Consider the following 21,055-nt stretch of genomic DNA (forward strand, 5'->3'; position numbering starts at 1 on the left):
AAGGGAAGCTTTAAAATTGTCCTGGATCTTAAGGATTGCTTCTTTTCCATTCCTCTCCACCCTGATGATTGCAAACGCTTTGCTTTTTCGGTTCCCCTTACTAACTGTATAGGCCCTAACCCCCGATATCACTGGAAGGTTCTCCCCCAAGGCATGGCTAACAGCCCTACCCTATGTCAAAAATATGTTGCCACCATACTTGACCCCTTTAGAGTTTTATATCCCTCGGTTTTTCTAATCCATTATATGGACGATGTCCTGCTTGCTAGCAATGATGAGTCTCTGGTTCACCTGGCTGCCACTGATATAATATCCACCCTACAAACCCGCGGTTTTCAAATCTCTAAGGATAAAATTCAAGTTCACCCCCCTCAACTTTTCCTTGGTTTCGAGTTACTCCCCAACCAAATTAAAACCCAAAAGGTCCAGATTCGTACACACCACCTTAAGACTCTTAATGATTTCCAAACCTTACTTGGGGACATCAATTGGCTCAGACCTTATCTCAACATCCCCACGGGTACCCTAAAACCTCTTTTTGATACCCTGAAGGGTGACTCTAACCCTAACAGTCCTCGCTCCCTTACCCCTCAGGCACAAGAAGCCTTATCCTTTGTTAACTTAGCCATCCAGAATCAGTTTATTTCCTATTTTGATCAGTCTCAACCCCTTTTTCTTGTTGTTTGTCCCACCGCCTTCGCCCCTACCGCTGTTTTGTGGCAGTCGGCCCCTCTTTTTTGGATCCATCTCCCGTCCTCACCCTCCAAAGTTTTAGCCACCTACCCCCACCTTGTGGTGAAACTCCTGTTTCAAGGATGTGAAACTTCGGTGAAGCTTTTTGGCTGCCACCCCACTAAAGCTATAGTTCCATATACCAAACAAGAACTAGACTGGCTCCTTCAAAATTCACAAGAATGGGTTGTCTTTTCTGTTGGCTTTACCGGTGACATCGACAATCACTACCCTCCAAACAAATTGCTTCAATTTTTGAGTTTACACCCTGTTGTTTTCCCAAAGATTACCAAACTTCAGCCTATTTCTGATGCTTCCCTAGTGTTTACTGATGGCAGTTCTAATGGCACAGCCGCCTTTACTGTAGATGGCGCTGTTCACCAAGTGCCCACCCAACACACCTCAGCACAACTAGTTGAACTCTCCGCAGTTGTTAAAGTTTTTGAAACACTTCCCCAAGCCTTTAACCTATACACAGACAGCTGCTATATTGCGGCCTCTCTTCCCCTTTTGGAAACTGTCCCTTATATTAAACCTTCCACTCCCGCCTCAACACTTTTTTCCACCATACAGACTCTTATTTTACAACGCTTCAACCCATTTTTTGTGGCCCACATTAGAGCTCACAGTGGCCTTCCCGGCCCCCTCACTGAGGGCAATGACACCGTGGACAATGCTACTCGCTTAATGGCTGTGTTTGATTCCTCACATTCATTGCAGCTTGCACAACAGGCTCACAAATTACACCATCTCAATGCTCAGACTCTCAGACTTAAGTTTTCCATTACCAGAGAACAGGCTCGTGATATAGTTAAATCCTGTAAGGCCTGTCTGTCCCTTTTGCCGGAACCCCACACTGGAGTCAATCCCCGTGGTCTCCTCCCCGGCGAACTCTGGCAAATGGACGTTACTCATTATCCTGCTTTTGGTAATCTAAAATATATTCATGTTACAGTTGATACTTTTAGTGGTTTTATTTGTGCCTCTCTCCACACAGGAGAGGCTACCAAAGATGTTATTGCTCATATGTTGCATTGTTTTACTGTTATACCTGTTCCCGTGGCCGTCAAAACTGACAACGGCCCAGGATACATTAGTTCTAAGTTTAAAGATTTTTGTGCGAAATTTGGCATCGCCCATAAGACGGGCATACCCCTGAACCCCCAGGGTCAGGGCATTGTTGAGCGAGCCAATCAAACCTTGAAAAATATGCTTTTTAAACTCACATCGGAAAGTGAAACCTTGTATGCTCGTAAAGGCAAACATCGCCTGCTTTTAAATCATGCACTTTTTGTGCTCAATTTTCTGTCCTTGGACAGCAACAGCCGGTCAGCTGCTGACCGCCTTTGGCATCCTTCCACACAGGAAAATTTTCAACAAGTTCTTTGGAAGGATGTACACACCGGCCGATGGCTCGGCCCTCACCCAGTCCTTATCTGGGGCAAAGGCCATGCCTGTGTTCACAATGCCACCACTGGAGAAACGCGCTGGCTTCCAGACAGACTGGTCAAGCTTTATAACCCACCTAGGGGAAGCGCCCCTGAGGATTTTTCTGTTTCCGTTTCAGGTCCCACTGACACACCCGCCACCTCGCCGACTGACCCACAAGATGTTCCTGCTTCTACCGAGGCTTCTCCCTCTCCTTTTGATTTCTAATCTTTATCCCCCTTTTACCTTGGCTAGCCCCTATCGTCTTTCCAACTACACCTGGCTCATAATCAACGAGGCCGGTGACATTGCCAACGCTACTTCCCAGGTTGCTGCCACCACCCCGTGGCCTTCCCTCCAGGTAGACCTCTGTGCTCTTGCCCTTGGCGCCAGCGACTTCTGGGGTACCCCAAATCATTTTATGCCCCAGACTCGCCCTGTGGACACAACCAACAGATACGGCACAGTTCCTGGATGTTCTAATGCTGCAGCTCGAACCTACCTCACAATGGCACCGATCTATGTTTGCCCTGGCGCTCACTGCTGTATGTCGAGCCTTTACAACCCATGGTATAACCCCTGCAGATGGCTGGTAGTCAAAGACGGGTAAGAGATTTGTGGAGAAATATCCAACCTAAGACAGAGCATGAGTATTGAACTTCTCATGGCTTGATGACGGGTAAGGGATTTCTCTGGACATTTCTCACCTAAGACAGGCACAGTCTTTCTGCTGAGCTGGGAAGCTCCCTGCTCTAAATATAATAAAAAAGGGGGACCTTCCCACTTTCCCTACACCTTTATCCATTTTCTTCCTATTTCACATTGTTAATTATCTCATTAGGATCTTGTGTACTATTATAGTTTTTCACACCAGAGAAACTATTCGGTATTTACACATGTGTGACATTTATTTCACTTAGGAGCATATCCTCATTATGCATCCATTTTCCTATGGATGACTCTAATTTATCATTCTTTATAGCTGAGTAGTATTCCATTTTATAGAAAAACCACATCTTCTTTATCCAGTATCCAACTGATGGGCAAATGGGGTGTTTCCAAGTTTTATCTATTACAAACTGTGCTGGTATAAACATAGGTGCACATATATCACTGTTATATGATTCTTTTAATTCTTCTGGAAAGATACACAACAGAGGGATGCTGGGTCAAATGGAAGGTCTAGTCCCAGCTCTTTGAGGTATCTCCATATAGACTTCCATAGTGGTTGCACCAGTCCGCACTCCCACCAACAATGGAGAAGGGTTCCTTTCTCCCCACAACCTACCAGCATTTCATATTGGTTGATTTCTTGATAGCAGCCATTGTTTGTGGGGTGAGGTGGAATCTCAGTGTTTTCATCTGAATCACTCAAATGACCAGGTTTGTGGAACATTTGAATTGGCCCTCATAAGGCATGGAATTTTCTGGCCTCTCCAGAAGTGTGAGCAATAAATGTCTGTTGTCTACAACTTACCCAGGTTCAGATATTTCGCTATAACAACCTAAATGGCCCAAGACACATGGTTACAAGATTTTGTAAGGTAAGCATCGCATTCTCCCTGTGATGAGGTCAACAAAACCTATTCTAGTGTATCCTTCATTTGAAGAATCACGACTCTGCCTTTCCCAGGCATTTACAAAACACCAAAGGGGGAACGACTTACAATGATAACTGACTGTAGCATTTCAGAAGTCTGGGTCAGTAAATTCAATTTATTACTCTTTACAAAGTCTTGTATGAATTTCTCAGAAAATGTGTTGGAAAAATTAGCTCACCATGTTAGAAAATAATTTACAACTCTATATTACATCAATACAAAATTGTACTAATTATATAAATTGTAAATTAAAAATGCATAAATTAAAAATAAGAAAATGCATGCTGAAGCAAAATGATCTTAGCAAGATTTGGTCCTTGAAGAAATTATAAGTGAAGGAAAACTTTTAATTAAAATGTGTAACCCATCTATACAAAAATAACAGACTATTAGCATTGTACAATAAATTGTCTATGTATCCAGTTTCTCTTCTCTGTCTCTACGTTTCACTGTCTCTCTGTTTTCTCTCTCATTTTGATGAGTTGAACCTTTGTTTTTTGTCCAGAAATCTATTAAAAACATTTTTAAAGACTCCATGCTTTTCTCTTAATATTTGCAGATTTACCAATTGAATGGTTTTACAAAATTTTATAAAACTTGAATAAGTCTGTAAGTAATTAAATTGCTTTGATTTTTGCCTTGTTAAAAATCCACATTGTAACAAATATCCAATGCTGAGGGTGAATTTTGGCAAGAGAAATTTCTGTCCAAAAATCAACAGATATTTTTTAAGACATTTTTTTTTTTTTGCTTTTTAAAAAATACTATGTTGACCTTCAGAGGATGTACTCATTTGCAAGCCTAACAATGATACATGAAATTTATTCTCCTTGTTGTTGACAAAAATAGATGAATATTTCTCTATGTGTTTGCTAGGATGATAGATAAAAGTTGGTATTTTGCTTTAATTTTATTGGCTTTACTCTCTAAGGATCTTTAAATTTTACTTCATAATTCATATCTTTTTCTTCTATCTAGTTGATATTTATTTTTGTATCTGCCATGAACTATCTTGATTCCTTCCAAATGGCTACTCAATTATTACAATATTATTTATTGACTAATTGTTCCTATCTGAAATGCCATATTGTCACAAATTAATGAATATAATATATATTTTTTCTGACTTTTATTCTTTTGTTTTCTAGAAACCCAGAAAGTTCCAGTTCTAACTCATTTGGATATCAGTTCAACATAAAATTTGCTACTCCTTTATGGCTAATTATTTTAGTCTACTTTTCATTTTTGTATATTTAATTTAGAAATTTCTATAATGTTTCCTCTCACTTTCATTCTATATAGCCTAAATACTTAGTACTTTCTAAAGCATGTATCATTGATAGTTTGACTTGGTATTTATCAAAATATGCATTAATTTGGAAAGTAGTATTCCATTTTAAATATTGAGTTTTTGTGCTTTTATATGTGCTATATTTCATTATTAATTGTAATTATTTTATATACTTATATGAAATTTTGCTCTTTTCAAAATATATCCCATAGTAAACTTAGGCAAATCATCATATAGAGATTTTATATATTACTCAACAGGTGTGTATTAAAAGGAATATTATAATAGTCAAATAAAACCACAGAAAAATATTTGTACAGTCTATTGTCGTTTCCTGAGATTATAAGGTATGGTTTTATTTCATAAATATTTTAATATATTAATTGATGTACAATATAATGAATTCATTTAAATTTTATAATTTGATGTTTTTAAAATATGTCTATAGATTGTGCATCCATTATTACTATTTAATTTTAGGAAATTTTTACTAATTTTCAGAACAAACTTTGTACTCAATATGATTTGATCTCCATCTTCAACTTCCTAGTCTCAGGAGATTATTAACCAAATTCCTGTATCTTTATATTTGCTTATTTTGGATTCTTCATATAAATTCAATTATAAAATTGGTGGTCATTTACAACTCATTTCTTCTGATTTGAAAATTTTAAGGTACAACTGCATTTTTACCAGTATCAATGCTTACTCCTTTTTTTGATCAAGTAGTATTTCATTGTATACACATTCATCACTTGATAAATATTTGGGTTAATTTTAGTGTATGGCTATCATGACTAATGCTCATGAATATTCATGAACATTTTTTTGTGAATATGTGTTTTCAGTTCTCTTGAATATATATATTCTTAAATATGAAAATACTAGGTCAGATGGCAATTCTATGTATAAATTTCTCAGGAACTTACAGTGTTTTGCAAAGTGATTATCATGTGCTCAACCATGAGATGAGGTCTAAGAGATACAGGGTGTGGGCAGGAAGGGAGGAGAAGGCCATAAGAAATGAATCAAGAAACATCATTCATGTATACCAGTTCGCCATGACACATGTAATCATTATTTACTACAAACATGTACCAAAAAAAATAAGCAACTATCGCATTTTGCGCTCTCCTCAGTGGTACATGAGAATTCTTATTTCCTTGTTACCATTAGTTTAATTTGTTATCTTGATTATAGTCATTTTTATAAATGTGAATTGACATTTTACTGCAGTATCTTTTTTCTTTATTTGTATGTTTTGTTTTGTTTTGTTTTGTTTTTTGAGTCAGATTCTCATTATGTAGTTGAGATTGATTTGGAACTCACTATGTAGCCCAGGCTGGTCTCAAACTCACAGTGGTCCTTCTGCCTCAGCCTCCTGAGTGCTGGAATTACAGGCATGTGCCACAACGACCAGCTTGCTGTGGTATCTTTTATTCATATCTGTAATGAGTATATCTTTTTAGTAGCAGATCTTATTTTCATAAAAGCAAAATAATAAGGCAAGTGCTCATAAATGTTTATCTCTGTTTAACGTTTTGTTAGTTATGCTATACTCTATCCATATTTTCATCTTACGTTTTTAAAATATGAATGAGTAGAAAGGAAAATTTTTAAGTTATAGTTGTGTTTTATCTAGTGGTATTAACAACTTTAAATCATCTTCTGTGGGAATAGTTTCTTTTGTTTAGCAAGTATCGAATCAACCTTTCAGATATAGAAATACAAAATAAATTCATGTCCAAATGCCCTTAAGGTGAGTAAAAATCAGATAATGAATGTTTTCATTTAGTCCTGTAAATTGCTCTGCGCACTTGAAATTATATGGGATTATATATGCTTTAAAAGGGGAGATAAAAGAGTGAAAAATAATTTTATGGATATGGACAAATGACAAACTGCTTTCATAATTGCTTATTTTTTATTTAGATAATGGTACTTCAGGAATACTGAGGAATATGAACTCTGAGTTGGCAAAAGAACCCTAACATTGGTTTGGAAAAAATAAAGCAAAACATTAAGCATATCCTAATAATCTTAATGGACAGATTGCAATATAAAGGCTCCTGCCTGAGGATGTGCATAATGTATTGGGTAATACTGGGTAATAACAGTCCTGGAATGCTTTAAGTAAAGCTTAAAAGAATAATGATATGGTTTAAAGCTATATGGCCCAATAGAAATTTCAGTAATAATGGAAAAAAAACTAGATATTTTTCTGTTCAATATTGTCTAGTAAACACTAGTCAAAGGTGCCTAATGAACACTTGAAATATGCTGGTGAGAATGAGGAGCCAATTTGTAAATTTAGTCTAATTTTAATTTAAGTGGAATCGTTGCTGTATTGTTAATTGTTGCTGTATTGCTAATTGTTGCTGCATTGGAAAGTGTAGATTTACAATATAAAAAATACACATCTTGTTAGACACTGAAAAGTAGCAGGAATGTGAACATTTCAATTACATTTTCAAGACTGAATTACATATTAAACTAAAAATTCATTTTGTAGAGTAGCAATTGATAAGTTTTTTAAAAAAGTCATACTATTCCCTACTGCCTGCAAAATAAAATACAAGATATTTAGCCAAAACCACAAGGCTTTTCAAATCTCATCATCATGTCACTATTCAAACTTAAAACCAACAATCAGATTCAAGCTCTGTGTTTGAATTAATCTGTCCATTAAGTTTTCTACAAAATGTTAAACCAATCTTGACTGTCTGCTATTTTCAAAGCAGTGAGAAAAGAGGATTAGATAAATTAGATTAATTATCGTCACGTGATATAGGTGATAGGATATAGGTGATGTTTACTTCTATGTAGTGACTCTAGAACTCTCATTTTAAAAATTTTATGTTCCATTTCCACAAAATAAGCATAGTAATAGCATGTAACTCTTGTTACTTTGAGGGTTAAATGAGATGTTTATAGGACAATCTTGGATTTTCTATTTTACAGAACAATTGCTAAATGAAAATTAACCATTTTTATGGAAGTATATTGGCAATGTAGATTAAAATATTTGTTAATTTCAGTAAAATAACTCAAAGAAAGACAGAGGGTTTTTTATTTATTTAAAGACCCATGAACTGTTTTTGTTCTTGTCATACATTGTCTTGACCTAGCATTATGACATTTATAGGGATTTTAAATAAAAAATGAGTTCATGGATTAGCTTTATACTACTCTGGAAAAAATGCATCACCCCAAAGCTGCATGAGATTGAAAGAAATGAATTGGTTTACAAAGTGCTGTAGCACTGAAATAATGTTATTTCCAGAAGTACACTTGTACATAAACCAAAAAAATAAAAAAATAACCCCCCCCCAAAAACCAGAAAGAATGAAGAGCAGTCAGTCTCTGAAAGACATAGTGGACTATAAACAAAAATGATGCTCAAACAGGATCATTCTTCATGCCTTTTTATCATGGAAAAGACAAAATGTGGAAAGGAAAAAATGAAATGCATTTGCATGAAGCTAGACAGGTAAGGTTATTCAGCTCATATCTCTAGCAGAGGTACAATAGTTTAAGTACACTCTTGAGTATGCATAGTAATGTTATTATATACTTTTAGGGAGTATGCAGCACTCGTCGTAAGAAACTACAAAATAAGTATAGATTTTTATATGAAATATCATTTAAGATTTGTCATTAGCTTGGATATATAGCACTGCAATTTTTCCCATTTAAAGGAAGAGATCTGAGGAAAATATAGTTTTCATTATGATTTTGTATTCATGATAAGCATTCAGAAGAGAAAATACTTATAAAACATTAACATCAGAAACTCTACATATTAATAGTTTCTAAAATTCATGAATTTCTTTGAATGTTCCACATAAGGTTTAGAAAATTAAGGAAATGCTTGTTAGATTTTACTATATGAGTATTTATTCTTCTAAAATTGAATATTAAATTCTTAATAACAGATGCTAGTAAATAATGTCTATGAAACAGATGACATTTTAAAACAGCATGCCTTGCATATATATTACTGTTCCATAAAGGTTTATTATCTCTTTACCAATCATTTTAAGCAATTTTATTTCTCCTACACTGTAAAAAAATATATAAACCAAACACATTACTAAGGTTCTCAATGTTGAGCACAAAATTCAATACACTGCTTTTAGTAAAAGTTAACCATGTCTCAAATAATTATACAAATGATACCTTAGTATTTTCCTAGATATTATAAATTTAAATTATTTTTGTGGTTTTGATGGAATTTTATCACTTCAGAAATGCCTCAAGTTAAGTCAAAGTGTGTCCTAAAATTAATGTGTTTTTAACCTTTGAACTACAGTAACTGCAAATACATTTATTACAATGATGTATTTAGATCAAGTGAAAAGGTTAAGAAAGTTTCATGTGATGGTTTTTTGTGAAGTTTGATATGGCAGAATATTTTGGCTTAAATTATCTGCTTCTATCACATCATATTGGCTGAGAGGATTCAAAAATTTTAGTGCTGAAGGTAAAAAAAAAAACAAAATGGCTAAGCACTGGAAAATTCTATTTCACTGAATTAGGAAAAGAGAAAATACCTAAGTATCCTTTCGTTATTTTTTACCTCATATAGACCATTATTTTATGTTACATGTGAATGTTATGAATTTAAGATCAAAACAATATATGTTGTTCAGATTTGAATTAAAATAAGTTAGTTGGGTACAATTTGAAATAGAGTTTAATATATGTTTCAGATCATCCTTTCTTCTGCTAATATGCTAGTGTCTATTTTTCTTCATTGCTGCAACCAGTAAACAGCACTATTATAAGAAATATACTACTAATACAAAGCAAACTGCCTTTCGTGCTCATCATAAAAATGTGTAATATGAATATGTTGTATACATAATAAACCCTTTCATTCTCAGATGACAAAAAATGGAGGAAAGATGTTAAATTGGTACACAGAAGTCTTCCTGGCACTAAATGACTCAAAATAATGAGCTATTATAATTCAGGACACAATAGCATCCTAACAGCTTGAAATTTTGTATTATACAGTACTATATTAAATTTTTAGTTATGTGTTGTTGGTTTTGGATTTTATCTGAAATTCAGAGTTAGCATTCACAAAGAAGCACACAAGGATAAATATCTTTAAAAAATTAGAATTGCAACAGTACAAGTTGATTTCCCAGGATGAAAAGAGAATAATTTTCTACAGACTAAGCATACCTTTATGGACTCTATTGAAACTTAGATATAGTGTTATACATTCATGATACATCTTTTAGCTCCTCCAGTACAAAGAGTGGATTACTACTAAAGTGTAAATCATGCACTTGTTTTTGGATTGCTTTATCTAATCCTTTATACATATATTAGTCCCATTGTAAAACAGAGACGTGATTTTGCTTTCACAAGTCTCACTAAACCTTCACATTATGCAAATACACATCTGTTCAAAAAACAATGGTAAAGAAACAATCCAAATGTACTATAGAACAACAAAAATTTCAAGGATACTGGAGTATGATTTTGTTTTTGTTTTATTTATTTCATCCCCGTCAAGGTCTAATGGTGTTGTATTTTATGGAGATACAATAGTAAATACATTTTCTTTGGAGTGTACTGTCCATACTACAAGTAACATACAGAAAGATGGTTACTTTAGGCAAATAATTCTCTAAGGCATACTTGTTAAGCATCAAAAATAATGATAAACTATAAAAATTAAAATTAATAAGGAAAGAGAACTTGAAGATGCACACTTAGACACCAAATGGTTTTAGTAGTTATTGCGCCCTTTTATAGTGGGTTTAACCATAGACACTATTTATCAGCAGCAATATTTAAAGTAAGGTCCCTAGAATATAATACTTCTGTCTTGCTTTGCTTTTGATGGTATTTACATCCTTGCTTCCACTCTAAAGCATGTTAGTGGAAACGATGTTTTTTTGTGTGATTTTTTTTTCATTTCCTTCACTTCAGTAATGTAGCTTAATGATAGGCATCTCAATCAAGATATACTTTAGTACCTACTATGTGTAGGTCTTTATATTCAAAGAAGATAAACTGAATCATTTAGTAGAGTTCAAACAAGGAAAAAAGAAGATACATAAAGATTGAAATACAAGGCTGGTGGCTGGGGATTTACCTCAGTGGCACTATGCCTGCCTTGCAAGCACAAGGTCCTTAGTTTAATCTGGTACCGACAGGAAAAAAAAAAAAAGATTGATATACATTTAGAAAGTGAGTAAAAGGAAAACTTTACAGGTAATGAACATAAAAGATATTTTGTCTAATGAAGAGACATTGGGCTCTTATTACAAAATGTAACCTCTTTACTAAAGGAATTTTGTTCCTGGAATCTGTTAAGAAGGCAAAGATATAGCTCTGTTCAATTTTGTTCTTTATATTTAATTCTAGGAGTACTTATGAATCACCACAGCAAGCTCTGAAAACACCTTGATCTTTCAAATTTTAACAAAATTATGCTGCTAGCATAAAAACTTTGCAAATGAACTTAATCAGAAAATTAGACTTCTGTAAAAGGGAAATTTAATTTGCTCTTTGGATTTTCAAAATGTCAGAAACACGAATGAAAGTGAAATAATTTTATGAGATGCCCCCCCTAACTTTTGAATTACTGCATCTTATTAAATGTTTGAGATACAACTTTAAGAAAAGCGGCATACACAAAGTCCCAGATTTAGAAAATTTGAGAGATTGAAAATGGCAGAGTGAAGACTGGAAGCAAAATGAAGCCTCTCAAGGACCTTGAATACAGACACCTGGAAAACATTAACTTAGTGAAGAAATAAAGCAAGAAATAGCTGAGAGGAAAACTAGAAATTTCAGAGACAATGGAGAAAGTGAACACAACTCAGAGAAAAGAAAACAGCTTGGACTGCTACCCTGATTCCTGGGGAGGGAGACATGTTGCTGCTAATATAAGGCAATCCCAGAGAGCTTTGCAGCTCTAGGGAGAAATAACAGACTGACATGGAGAATCTAGACCCCAGAAAAACCATGGTTATTTTAAACTACAAAAATACCATGAGGTTTTTCTCTGAAATTAACAACTTCTACACAGCAGCCAAGAGTTAAACAAGAAATCCAGCACAGTTCCCACAATATTTGAGAATGTTTATCAGGAACCCTTTGGGGAAGTGATTAATTGTTTAAAACTGAGCTATAGATCAACTACCGAATAACTATAAGTCAGGGATTCTGGGGTTATTCTACTTCAGTGACTTCGTGTGAGATCACCACAAAAGATAGTCATAGAGAAGATGCGGGTTGAATGTATACTCCCTGAGAAACTTAAAATCAGGCCAGGACACAGGGGTCCCATCTTCTGTTGTTAAAAGACATGTAAGTCATCTTTGATATTTAGAGGAGGCTGGATCTGAAAATGAAGGCCTGAAGTCTAGTGGCCTCTTTGACAACCCCTAAACCACCCCACTGCACAAAATTCAATGACTTGTTTGTTTGGTTTTTTTCCATTCTGTCAATGTGAATAGAGACACAGGCCACCTTTGATGGTTGCCACAGCCTGGGGTGTATGCACAAAGGAATTATGGAGTGGGAAGGGATATAAAAAATCCACAGGCCACAAGTTAGGCAGATAAAGCAATGATTTGGACATACAGAGGGATATGGAAAATAGAATGGCTGGAGTTAATACTGCCCTAGGGCAGACACTATTGACCAAAAATGCCCAGCAGGAGAGGCAGATCAGGGCTCAGCATTCATATGCAAAAACATAAGTGTGACATTAGAATAGGACTTAGTAGTGATTCACTATGTCTCTTTCTTTATATAGATTCCAGTAAAGCAGACCCCAGAATGAAACCACTCATTCAAAAACAGAGGAATATTTTGATGAATTTCTGGTCTTCTTCATTTTGGAGGGATGGGAGTTTTTTGTTTGTTTGTTTGTTTTGCTATCTTCATCTCTTTTCTTGTTTGTTGTTTCCTGTTACTTTTATCTTTTTTCAATGTTTTGATTTTCTTTTATTCCTTAATATAAAACATTATGCCATTTTTTCTTTCTTTTTCTCCTTATCTTTATTTTTCCCATTTTACTTCTTTCATACACTCCTTCATCACCCAGTTCATATTTGTTGTTATTACTACAAAGCTTTACTAATCTTTAGATATGCATTTGTCTTTGTTATTATATTTAAATACTTTTCTATTGTTATTGGTGGTCTAATTGTTGCATTTAGCAGATATTTACTATATTCCAATGTTTGGTTTGTCTTTGTACCTATGTTATGAGGGCAGCTTTCTTTTCTGTTGTTAAAGGTGTTATAAAGGTAGCTCTTAGTGTTTTTTGTTTTTTGTTATTTTGTTTTTTTTTTGTGTGTGTGTGTGTGGTTTTTTTTTTTTTTTTTTTTTTTTTTTTTGAAGGGGGGAGCACACTCGTTTTTTTGTTTGTTTTTTTTTTTTTTTTTTTTTTTTTTGGAACGGGGAGCAAACTCTGGTTCTTGCACTTGCCAGGCAGGTGGCTGCACCACTGAGCTAAATCCCCAGCCCTCTTAGTGCTTCTTATAAGTCTGTATATAATTTTTCTTTTACTTTTATTTTGCTCATTTTGTTGTTAGTATCAAAGTGGCATACCTCTTGCTATTAATGTATTTTAATTGTGTGTCTTCCTGTTATTAACAATACCGTGGTTCATTTCTGGAGAACTTCATGCTGGGCCAATTACATTGCCACTTCTCTGCCAAATAAATGGGGCTGGTTAATTTTGCTTCAAAAACAAAAGACTATAATTTGCTATGTCCAGAATGCATTACTGGAAAGGAGCCATTAACTGAAGAGATCTTCATACTAGCCAAAAATCCTTTCCAGCATAGTCAAACCTTGACCCTCAGCACACTCGTGCATGCACACACACACACACACACACACACGCAGGAAACATAAGACAACAAGGCCACAAAAAACTTCCAAAAAACTTCCAAGTCCTCTGTGCGAAATTTTTGAGAAGGGAATAAAAAAACCCAACAGCTGAATTATATAGATCTGTAAGAAATGAAACAAGAACAGATCATTAAGGTGGTCACCCAGATGAAAGGTTATATAACTAAACACAGTGGGCTTAATATACAACATGATCAATACATTTATAAAAGACATTAATAAAATATAGCTGAACTAAACAAAATGAATACAAAACAAGAATTATCATTTAAAAATAGAATTAGAGGGCCGGGGATTTAGCTCAGCAGTTCTGTGGCCTGCCTTGCAAGCACAAGTATCCGAGTTCAATCCCCCATACCAAAACAACAACAACAACAACAACAATAGAAATAGAATTAGAGTCCATGTAAATGAACCAAAGAGAAGTCAAGGAGATAAATAATTGTTTTGAACGTATGGGTAGCTAACATAACCAGTGTGAAGGTAGAGTGTCAGAACTAGAAGATAAGTCTGAAATACTTGAAAATATACTGAGAGAAACTTTAAAATCTACAACAGATTTTGAAAAATGAATGCAACTGCTTCTATATGGCACAAATAATAATCTAAAATTAATTGGAGTAAGTGAAAAATAAGATAGAACAATTCACACAAGAAATATTCACTGGTAGAATAACACATATCTTTCCAAGTATAGGGAAAATTAAAATACACATGAACACATAGGAAAATGGATACATAGTGAGGATATAGTCCTAAATGAAATAAATAAGTCACACGTGTAAATACCCAGCCATACCTCTGCTGTGTATCTTTCCAAAAGAATTAAAAGTCGTATAACAGTGATATATGTGCACCTATGTTTATAGCAGCACAGTTTGTAATAGCTAAAACTTGGAAACACCCCATTTGCCCATCAATTGGATACTGGATAAGGAAGATGTGTTTTTTCTATAAAATGGAATACTACTCAGCCATAAAGAATGAGAAATTAGAGTCATCCATAGGAAAATGGATGCGTAATGAGGATATACTCCTATGTGAAATAAATAAATTGCACATATGTAAACACTGAATAGTTTCTCTGGTGTGAAAAACTATAATAGTACATAAGATCCTAATGAGATAACTGATCATGCAAAATAGGAAGAAAAGGGCTAAAGGTGTAGGGAAAGTGGGAAGGGTAGGGGAAACATAATAAGGGAAAAGGAAAAAAATAGGAGAAAGTGACAAAATGGAAATAAAGTGTTTGTAAATGGGGAAGGGAGGAGGGGGTGAAGGGAGGGCAGGGTCAAGGGGAAAAAATGAGAACCAACACCTGTCATTTAAAGGTACAAGATCCAAATAATGAATGTAACTGTACTGTATACCTAAAATGTACCAATAAACTCAATTAAAAAATAAAAATGAAAAAAACTCTTAAAAAAAGATACACACAAACAATGTTTATAGAACCCCAAATATCAGTGTTCAGAAATGAAATTCTCCAGGTAACATCATTGTCAAAATTCCAGATATCCAATCTCAGGACATAAATCTTTAAAACTGTTATAGAAAAGCAAAGCATATCAAAGTAATACCCATTAGAATTGCAGCAGACTTCTCAACAGAAAATAAGAGCTTGGAGTGACATATTTAAGTCCTAAAAGAATACAGCTTTCACCTCAGACTAATATATCCCATTAAAGTATCTTTCAAATTATATGGATAAATAAAGGCTTTCTACGACAAACAACACCTTAAGAAATTCATGACCAAAAACCAGCACTCAAAATCTCTCAAGGTTATCCTAAAAGAAACAGTGAACAATGCAAAAAAAGCCTAGTAAGATGAGTACAGCCAATAGTTAAGAAGAAGAGAAAAAAAGAATCAACAAGAGGAAAACAATATAATGACAGGAATAAGTCAATAATTTTCAATAATAACTCTCAAAGTGAATGGTCTCAAATCCACAATTAATAGACACAGATTGGCAGAATAGATAAAAAAATGATAAACTGTATCCAAGAAGCACATCTAATCCATAAAGAAATTCAAAGTGTAAAAATCAAAAGATATAAATAATATTACAAGCAAAGGGAACTTGAAAGCAAGCAAGAGTATCTATCATATTTTCAGACAAATTTGACTTCAAGTCAGAACTGATCATTAGAGGCAAAGAGGATCACTATACATTGGTTAAGAAAACAATCAAGCAAGAATATATAACTGCAAATATATATAAACCAAACACCAGTGCCCTGAACTTCATATAAAAACAAGAAACTGGATTTAAAACACCAACAAGCTTCAACAACATTATAGTGGGGAACTTCAATACTCCCCTGTCACAAATAGACACCTCAATTAGAAAAAAAGTAACAACAAAATTATATTTAAACTACATCTTCAGACAAGTAAATTTAATCAATATATACAGAGTGTGCTTCCCAATAACAGAATACACATTCTCAAAACACAGAGAACTTTTTCCAAAATAGAACACATCATAGCCCATAAAGCACCCTTAAATAAATGCAATAGATTGAAAATTATCACATGAATAATATTATAACATAACACAGTGGAACTAGAAACTAACTTTAGTGTAGTGCATGATGAGAGACATGATTATAGTTTTAATTTTTGGCATGTAGAAAGCCAGTTTTTCCAGCACCACTATTAAAGAGACTATCCTTCCTCCAGTGAACATGTTCGGGCCCTTTGTCAAAGATGAGGTGGATGATTGTGTTTGGTTTAATTTCTGACTTTTCTACTCTGTTCCATTGATCCTGATGTCTGTTGTTTTCCCCCAATACCATGCTGTTTTTATCACAGTGGCTTTGTAGTATGGCTGCCAGCCTGGGATTGTGATGCTCCCTGATCTGCCTTTTGAGTTTAGAATTGTTTTTGCTATTCTAGATTTCTTCTTTTTTTTCCATTTTTTTCCTTTTTATGGAGTTTATTGGTACATTCTATGTATACAGTACAGCTACATTCATTATTGGAATCTTGTACCTTTACAGGACAGGTCTTGGTTCTCATTTTCCCCCCTTGTCCCTGCCCTCCCTTCACCCCCTCCTCTCCTCCCCATTTACAAGCACTTTATTTCCATTTTTCTCATTTTCTCCTACTTTTTTTTCTTTTCCCTTATTCCCTTTCCCCTATAGATTTCTTATTGTTCCAAATAAATTTTAGGAATGTTTTCTATAGTTCTGTGCATTACACAAATAGTAATTTGATTAAAATTGCATTATATATTTAATAATATTGGCAGTATAGCCATGTTCATTATGCTGGTTCTTCCTAACCAAGAGCAGGGAATTTCCATCTTCTGCTATACTCTTCAATCTCCTTTTTTAAAATAGTGTAATTTTGTATGCATAGGTTCTTCATTTACTTTGTTAGGCTGATTCCTATGTATTTCATTTTTTGTTGTATTGTGATAGGTGTTGTTTCCCTAATTTCTTTTTCAGCTATTTTGTTATTTGTGTACAGGAGTGCTTTTGATTTTTGAGTGTTGAGTTTGTATCCAGCTATGTTACTGAATTTAAAATTTTATGGTGGAGTTTTTGGGGTCATCTATGTAGAAAATTATGTCATCTGCCAGTAATGATAATTTAATAATGAACTATTCTAGGATTATATTGAATCAGATTGGTGATAGTGGACATCTTTGTCTTGTTCCTGATTTTAGTGTGGAAGCTTTCAATTTTTAATCATTTAATATTATGTTGACTTCTGGTTTATCACAGATGGATTTTTTCTGATTGAGATAAAGTCCATCTATTCCTCTTTTCTGCAGACTGTTTATTACAAATGGGTATTGGAATTTTTCAAAAGCTTTTTCTGTGTGTTATACAATGGAGTACTACGTGACCATAAAGAAAGATAAACCTAGAACATTTGTAGCTAAATGGATACAACTTGAGGCTATACTCTGAAATGAAATAACTTTGACAGAAAGATGGAAATATAACACTGTCTCTCGAGTGTGAGAAACTAAAGGGGTAATTGAGGTCCAAAATGTATAATAGAAAATGTGAAATCGGAAGTAACTGTTCAAAAGGAAAAGGAAACTTTGAAAGGGGGAAATATTGGTAAAAGAAGAAAATGAAAACAAAGTTCTTCTAAATAAGGCGGGAGTGGAAGTTGAAGGGAGGGAAAGGGAATGGAAGAAAAAGAGGAACCAACCTAGATCATGTACAGGTACAATCTCCCTTTGATGAATGTGATTATTACGTATATATTTAATTTGTACCAATAATTAATTAAAATAAATAAATAAATGTAAGGCATCACATAAACAGAATCAAGAACAAAAATTACTCGATATCTGCAATAGAGGCATAAAAAGCCTTTGAAAGCATTCAACATCAGCATGACAACAATCTTGAAGAAAAACGTTGTAGAAAGATTTTATCTCCATTTTTTACAAACCATTTATTAAAAACTTACTTGCTAACATTATATTATATGAAGAAAATCAATGTTTTTCCTCTAAAATCAGGAACAAGACAAGGATGTCCACAGTCTCTACTACTTTTCAATAGAGTACTCAAATCTTTAAAAACTATCAGGAAGAGAAAGAAACAAAAGGGATACATATTGTAAAGAATGAAGTCCACCTATCTTTATTGGCAGATGACATAGTAGACCCAAAAGAATTCATAGAAAAATTGTTAGAACTAATGCCCAAATTCAGTAAGTTAGCAGAATACAAAATCAAAACAAGAACAGGGCTGGGGATTTAGTTCAGTGGCATGACGTCTACTTCACAAGTGCAAGGTTTTGAGTTCCATCCTTGATACAGGAAAAAATAAAAAACAAGAAAAAATATTTCCCATACACTATACTAAAAAGGAAATTAGAAAAGAAATACCATTCACAATAGCTTCAAGTAAAATTAAGTGCCTAAGAATTAACCTAAAATGAAATAGAAAATCTCTGTAACAAAAACATGGTACTATGAAGAAAGAGACTGAAAGACTTAAAAAAATGGAAATATATCCCATTTTCCTGTAAAAGCAGAAACAGTAGTGTCAAAATGGTCCAACTTCCAAAACTGATATAAAGATTTAATGCAATCCTAATCAAAATACCAACAAAATTCTTCACAGGACTACAAAATAAAACCTAAAATTCATAAGTAAATGAAACAAAAAAAAATAGCCTTAGTATCTTCTAATCTGTTCCACTGATCCTCCAGTCTGTTTCTTTGACAGCACCATGCTGTTTCTCATAGCAGCTTTATAGTATAGTTTCAAGATGAATATTGTAATACCTCTCCCTTGTCTTTGTTGCCTAAAATTGTTTTTTCTATTCTAGGTCTTTCCATGTTCCAAATGAATTTTTGGATTGTTTTCTCAAATTTTGTGAAGTATGCTGTTAGAATTCGACGTGAGCATCAAGAGCAAAGCAGCAGGCATCAAAATCCTGGATTTCAAGTTATATTATAAAGTTATAATGTAAAAAACCATAGTACTGTCACAAAGATAGACATGTGGATCGATGGAATAGTTTAGAGAATGCAGAAACAACTCCAGGCACATTTCATCATCTGGAATTTGACAAATGGGCAAGAAACGAAACACTCATGCAGAAGGAACATTAGCCTCTTTAACTAACGGTGCTGGGAAAACTGGTTACACACATGCAGAAGACTGAGTTTATAATCATGTCTCTTACCATGTTAAACATTATACTCAAGGGACTAAAAATCTAAATATGAAATAGGAATATTTAATATGTTCAAAATTAAGATAAACAAAACTCTGAAAGCATAGGTATAGGCAAACACTTTCAAAATAGAATGCCAATTTCACATTAAATAATATCAAGAATGAAAAAAGGGATCATATTAAATTAAAAAGCTTCATCACACAAAGGAAACAAACAGCAAAGTGAAGACACAACCTACTGAATAGGAAACCATTTTTTAGCTACTACACAGAGGATTAATATCTGGAATATATATTAATAACTCACAAATGAATACTTTCTAAAAATAATATTTTCTAAACAAAATTAATACTTTCTAAATAAAACCTACTGTAATGAAAAGACAACTCTTAGTAGAAGTATAAATGGTGAATAAGAATAAGAAATAAATTTTAACTTCCTTAGCCTCCAGAATTGTAAATTCAAGCAAAATTGAGAATCCACCTTATTCCAGAAAGAATGCCTGTCATAAAGAATTCAAGCAACAGTAAATGCAAGAAGGATGTGAGGAAGAAGAACCCTTCTCCATTCATAATGGGAATGGAAATTTGTGCAACCACTATGAAGATCAGTACAGAAATTCTTCAAAAAACTAAAATTAGAAAGTCCATTGGACCCAGCTATTCTCTATGTATTTTCCCCAGAGTTAAATATATCCTTTTGCAATGATACATGCATACTCACATGTGTGAGCACAAAATTTATAATGGTTAAATCTTGAATGCTTCATATATATATATATAATTATGAATGAATAAGGAAAATTTAATATTAATACACAATATAATACTATACTGCTATACAGAAAAATTAATTTGAATCTCTTGTAGGTGTATGGGTATACCTAGAGGCATATGTTATATGAAATAGATCAGACACTCTAGCTTAATTATCACATGATTTCTCTTCTATAAATAATTTTAATGAGTAAATAATACATAATTTTAATAAGTAAAAGTAAAGGTTGATAACAAAAAACAAGGAGCTAGGTCTTCTACAAATGGGAAGGGGATAAACTGATTAATGGAAAGGGGGTTGGGAGTAAACTGAATTCAGATGTATTATATACATGTACCAAAATGCTCTAATAAAAAGAAAACAAAAGGCAAATAAAAGCATAAAGTTGGGAACAAAAATAAAATCAAAGCAAGCAAACAAAAAAGAAATTCCATATGAGCTTCACCAATATTCTTCAATTTCTGAAAGTCTGATAGATTTGATTATCTCCCTCTATGTGTGTATGTACATGAATGTTTGTGTGTGTGTGTGTATGTGTGTGTGTGCGTGCGTGTGTGTGTGTGAGATGGGTTTGAACCTAGGATCTTGGCCTGTTTTTTTTTCTTCTTTCTTTTTTTCCTTCCTTCCTTCCTTCCTTCTCTGCCCCTCCCTCCTTCCAATTTTTCCTTTCACA

Source organism: Fukomys damarensis, unplaced genomic scaffold (assembly GCF_012274545.1).
Source record: "Fukomys damarensis isolate Sample0158 unplaced genomic scaffold, DMR_v1.0_HiC HiC_scaffold_39, whole genome shotgun sequence".
NCBI lineage: Eukaryota > Metazoa > Chordata > Mammalia > Rodentia > Bathyergidae > Fukomys > Fukomys damarensis.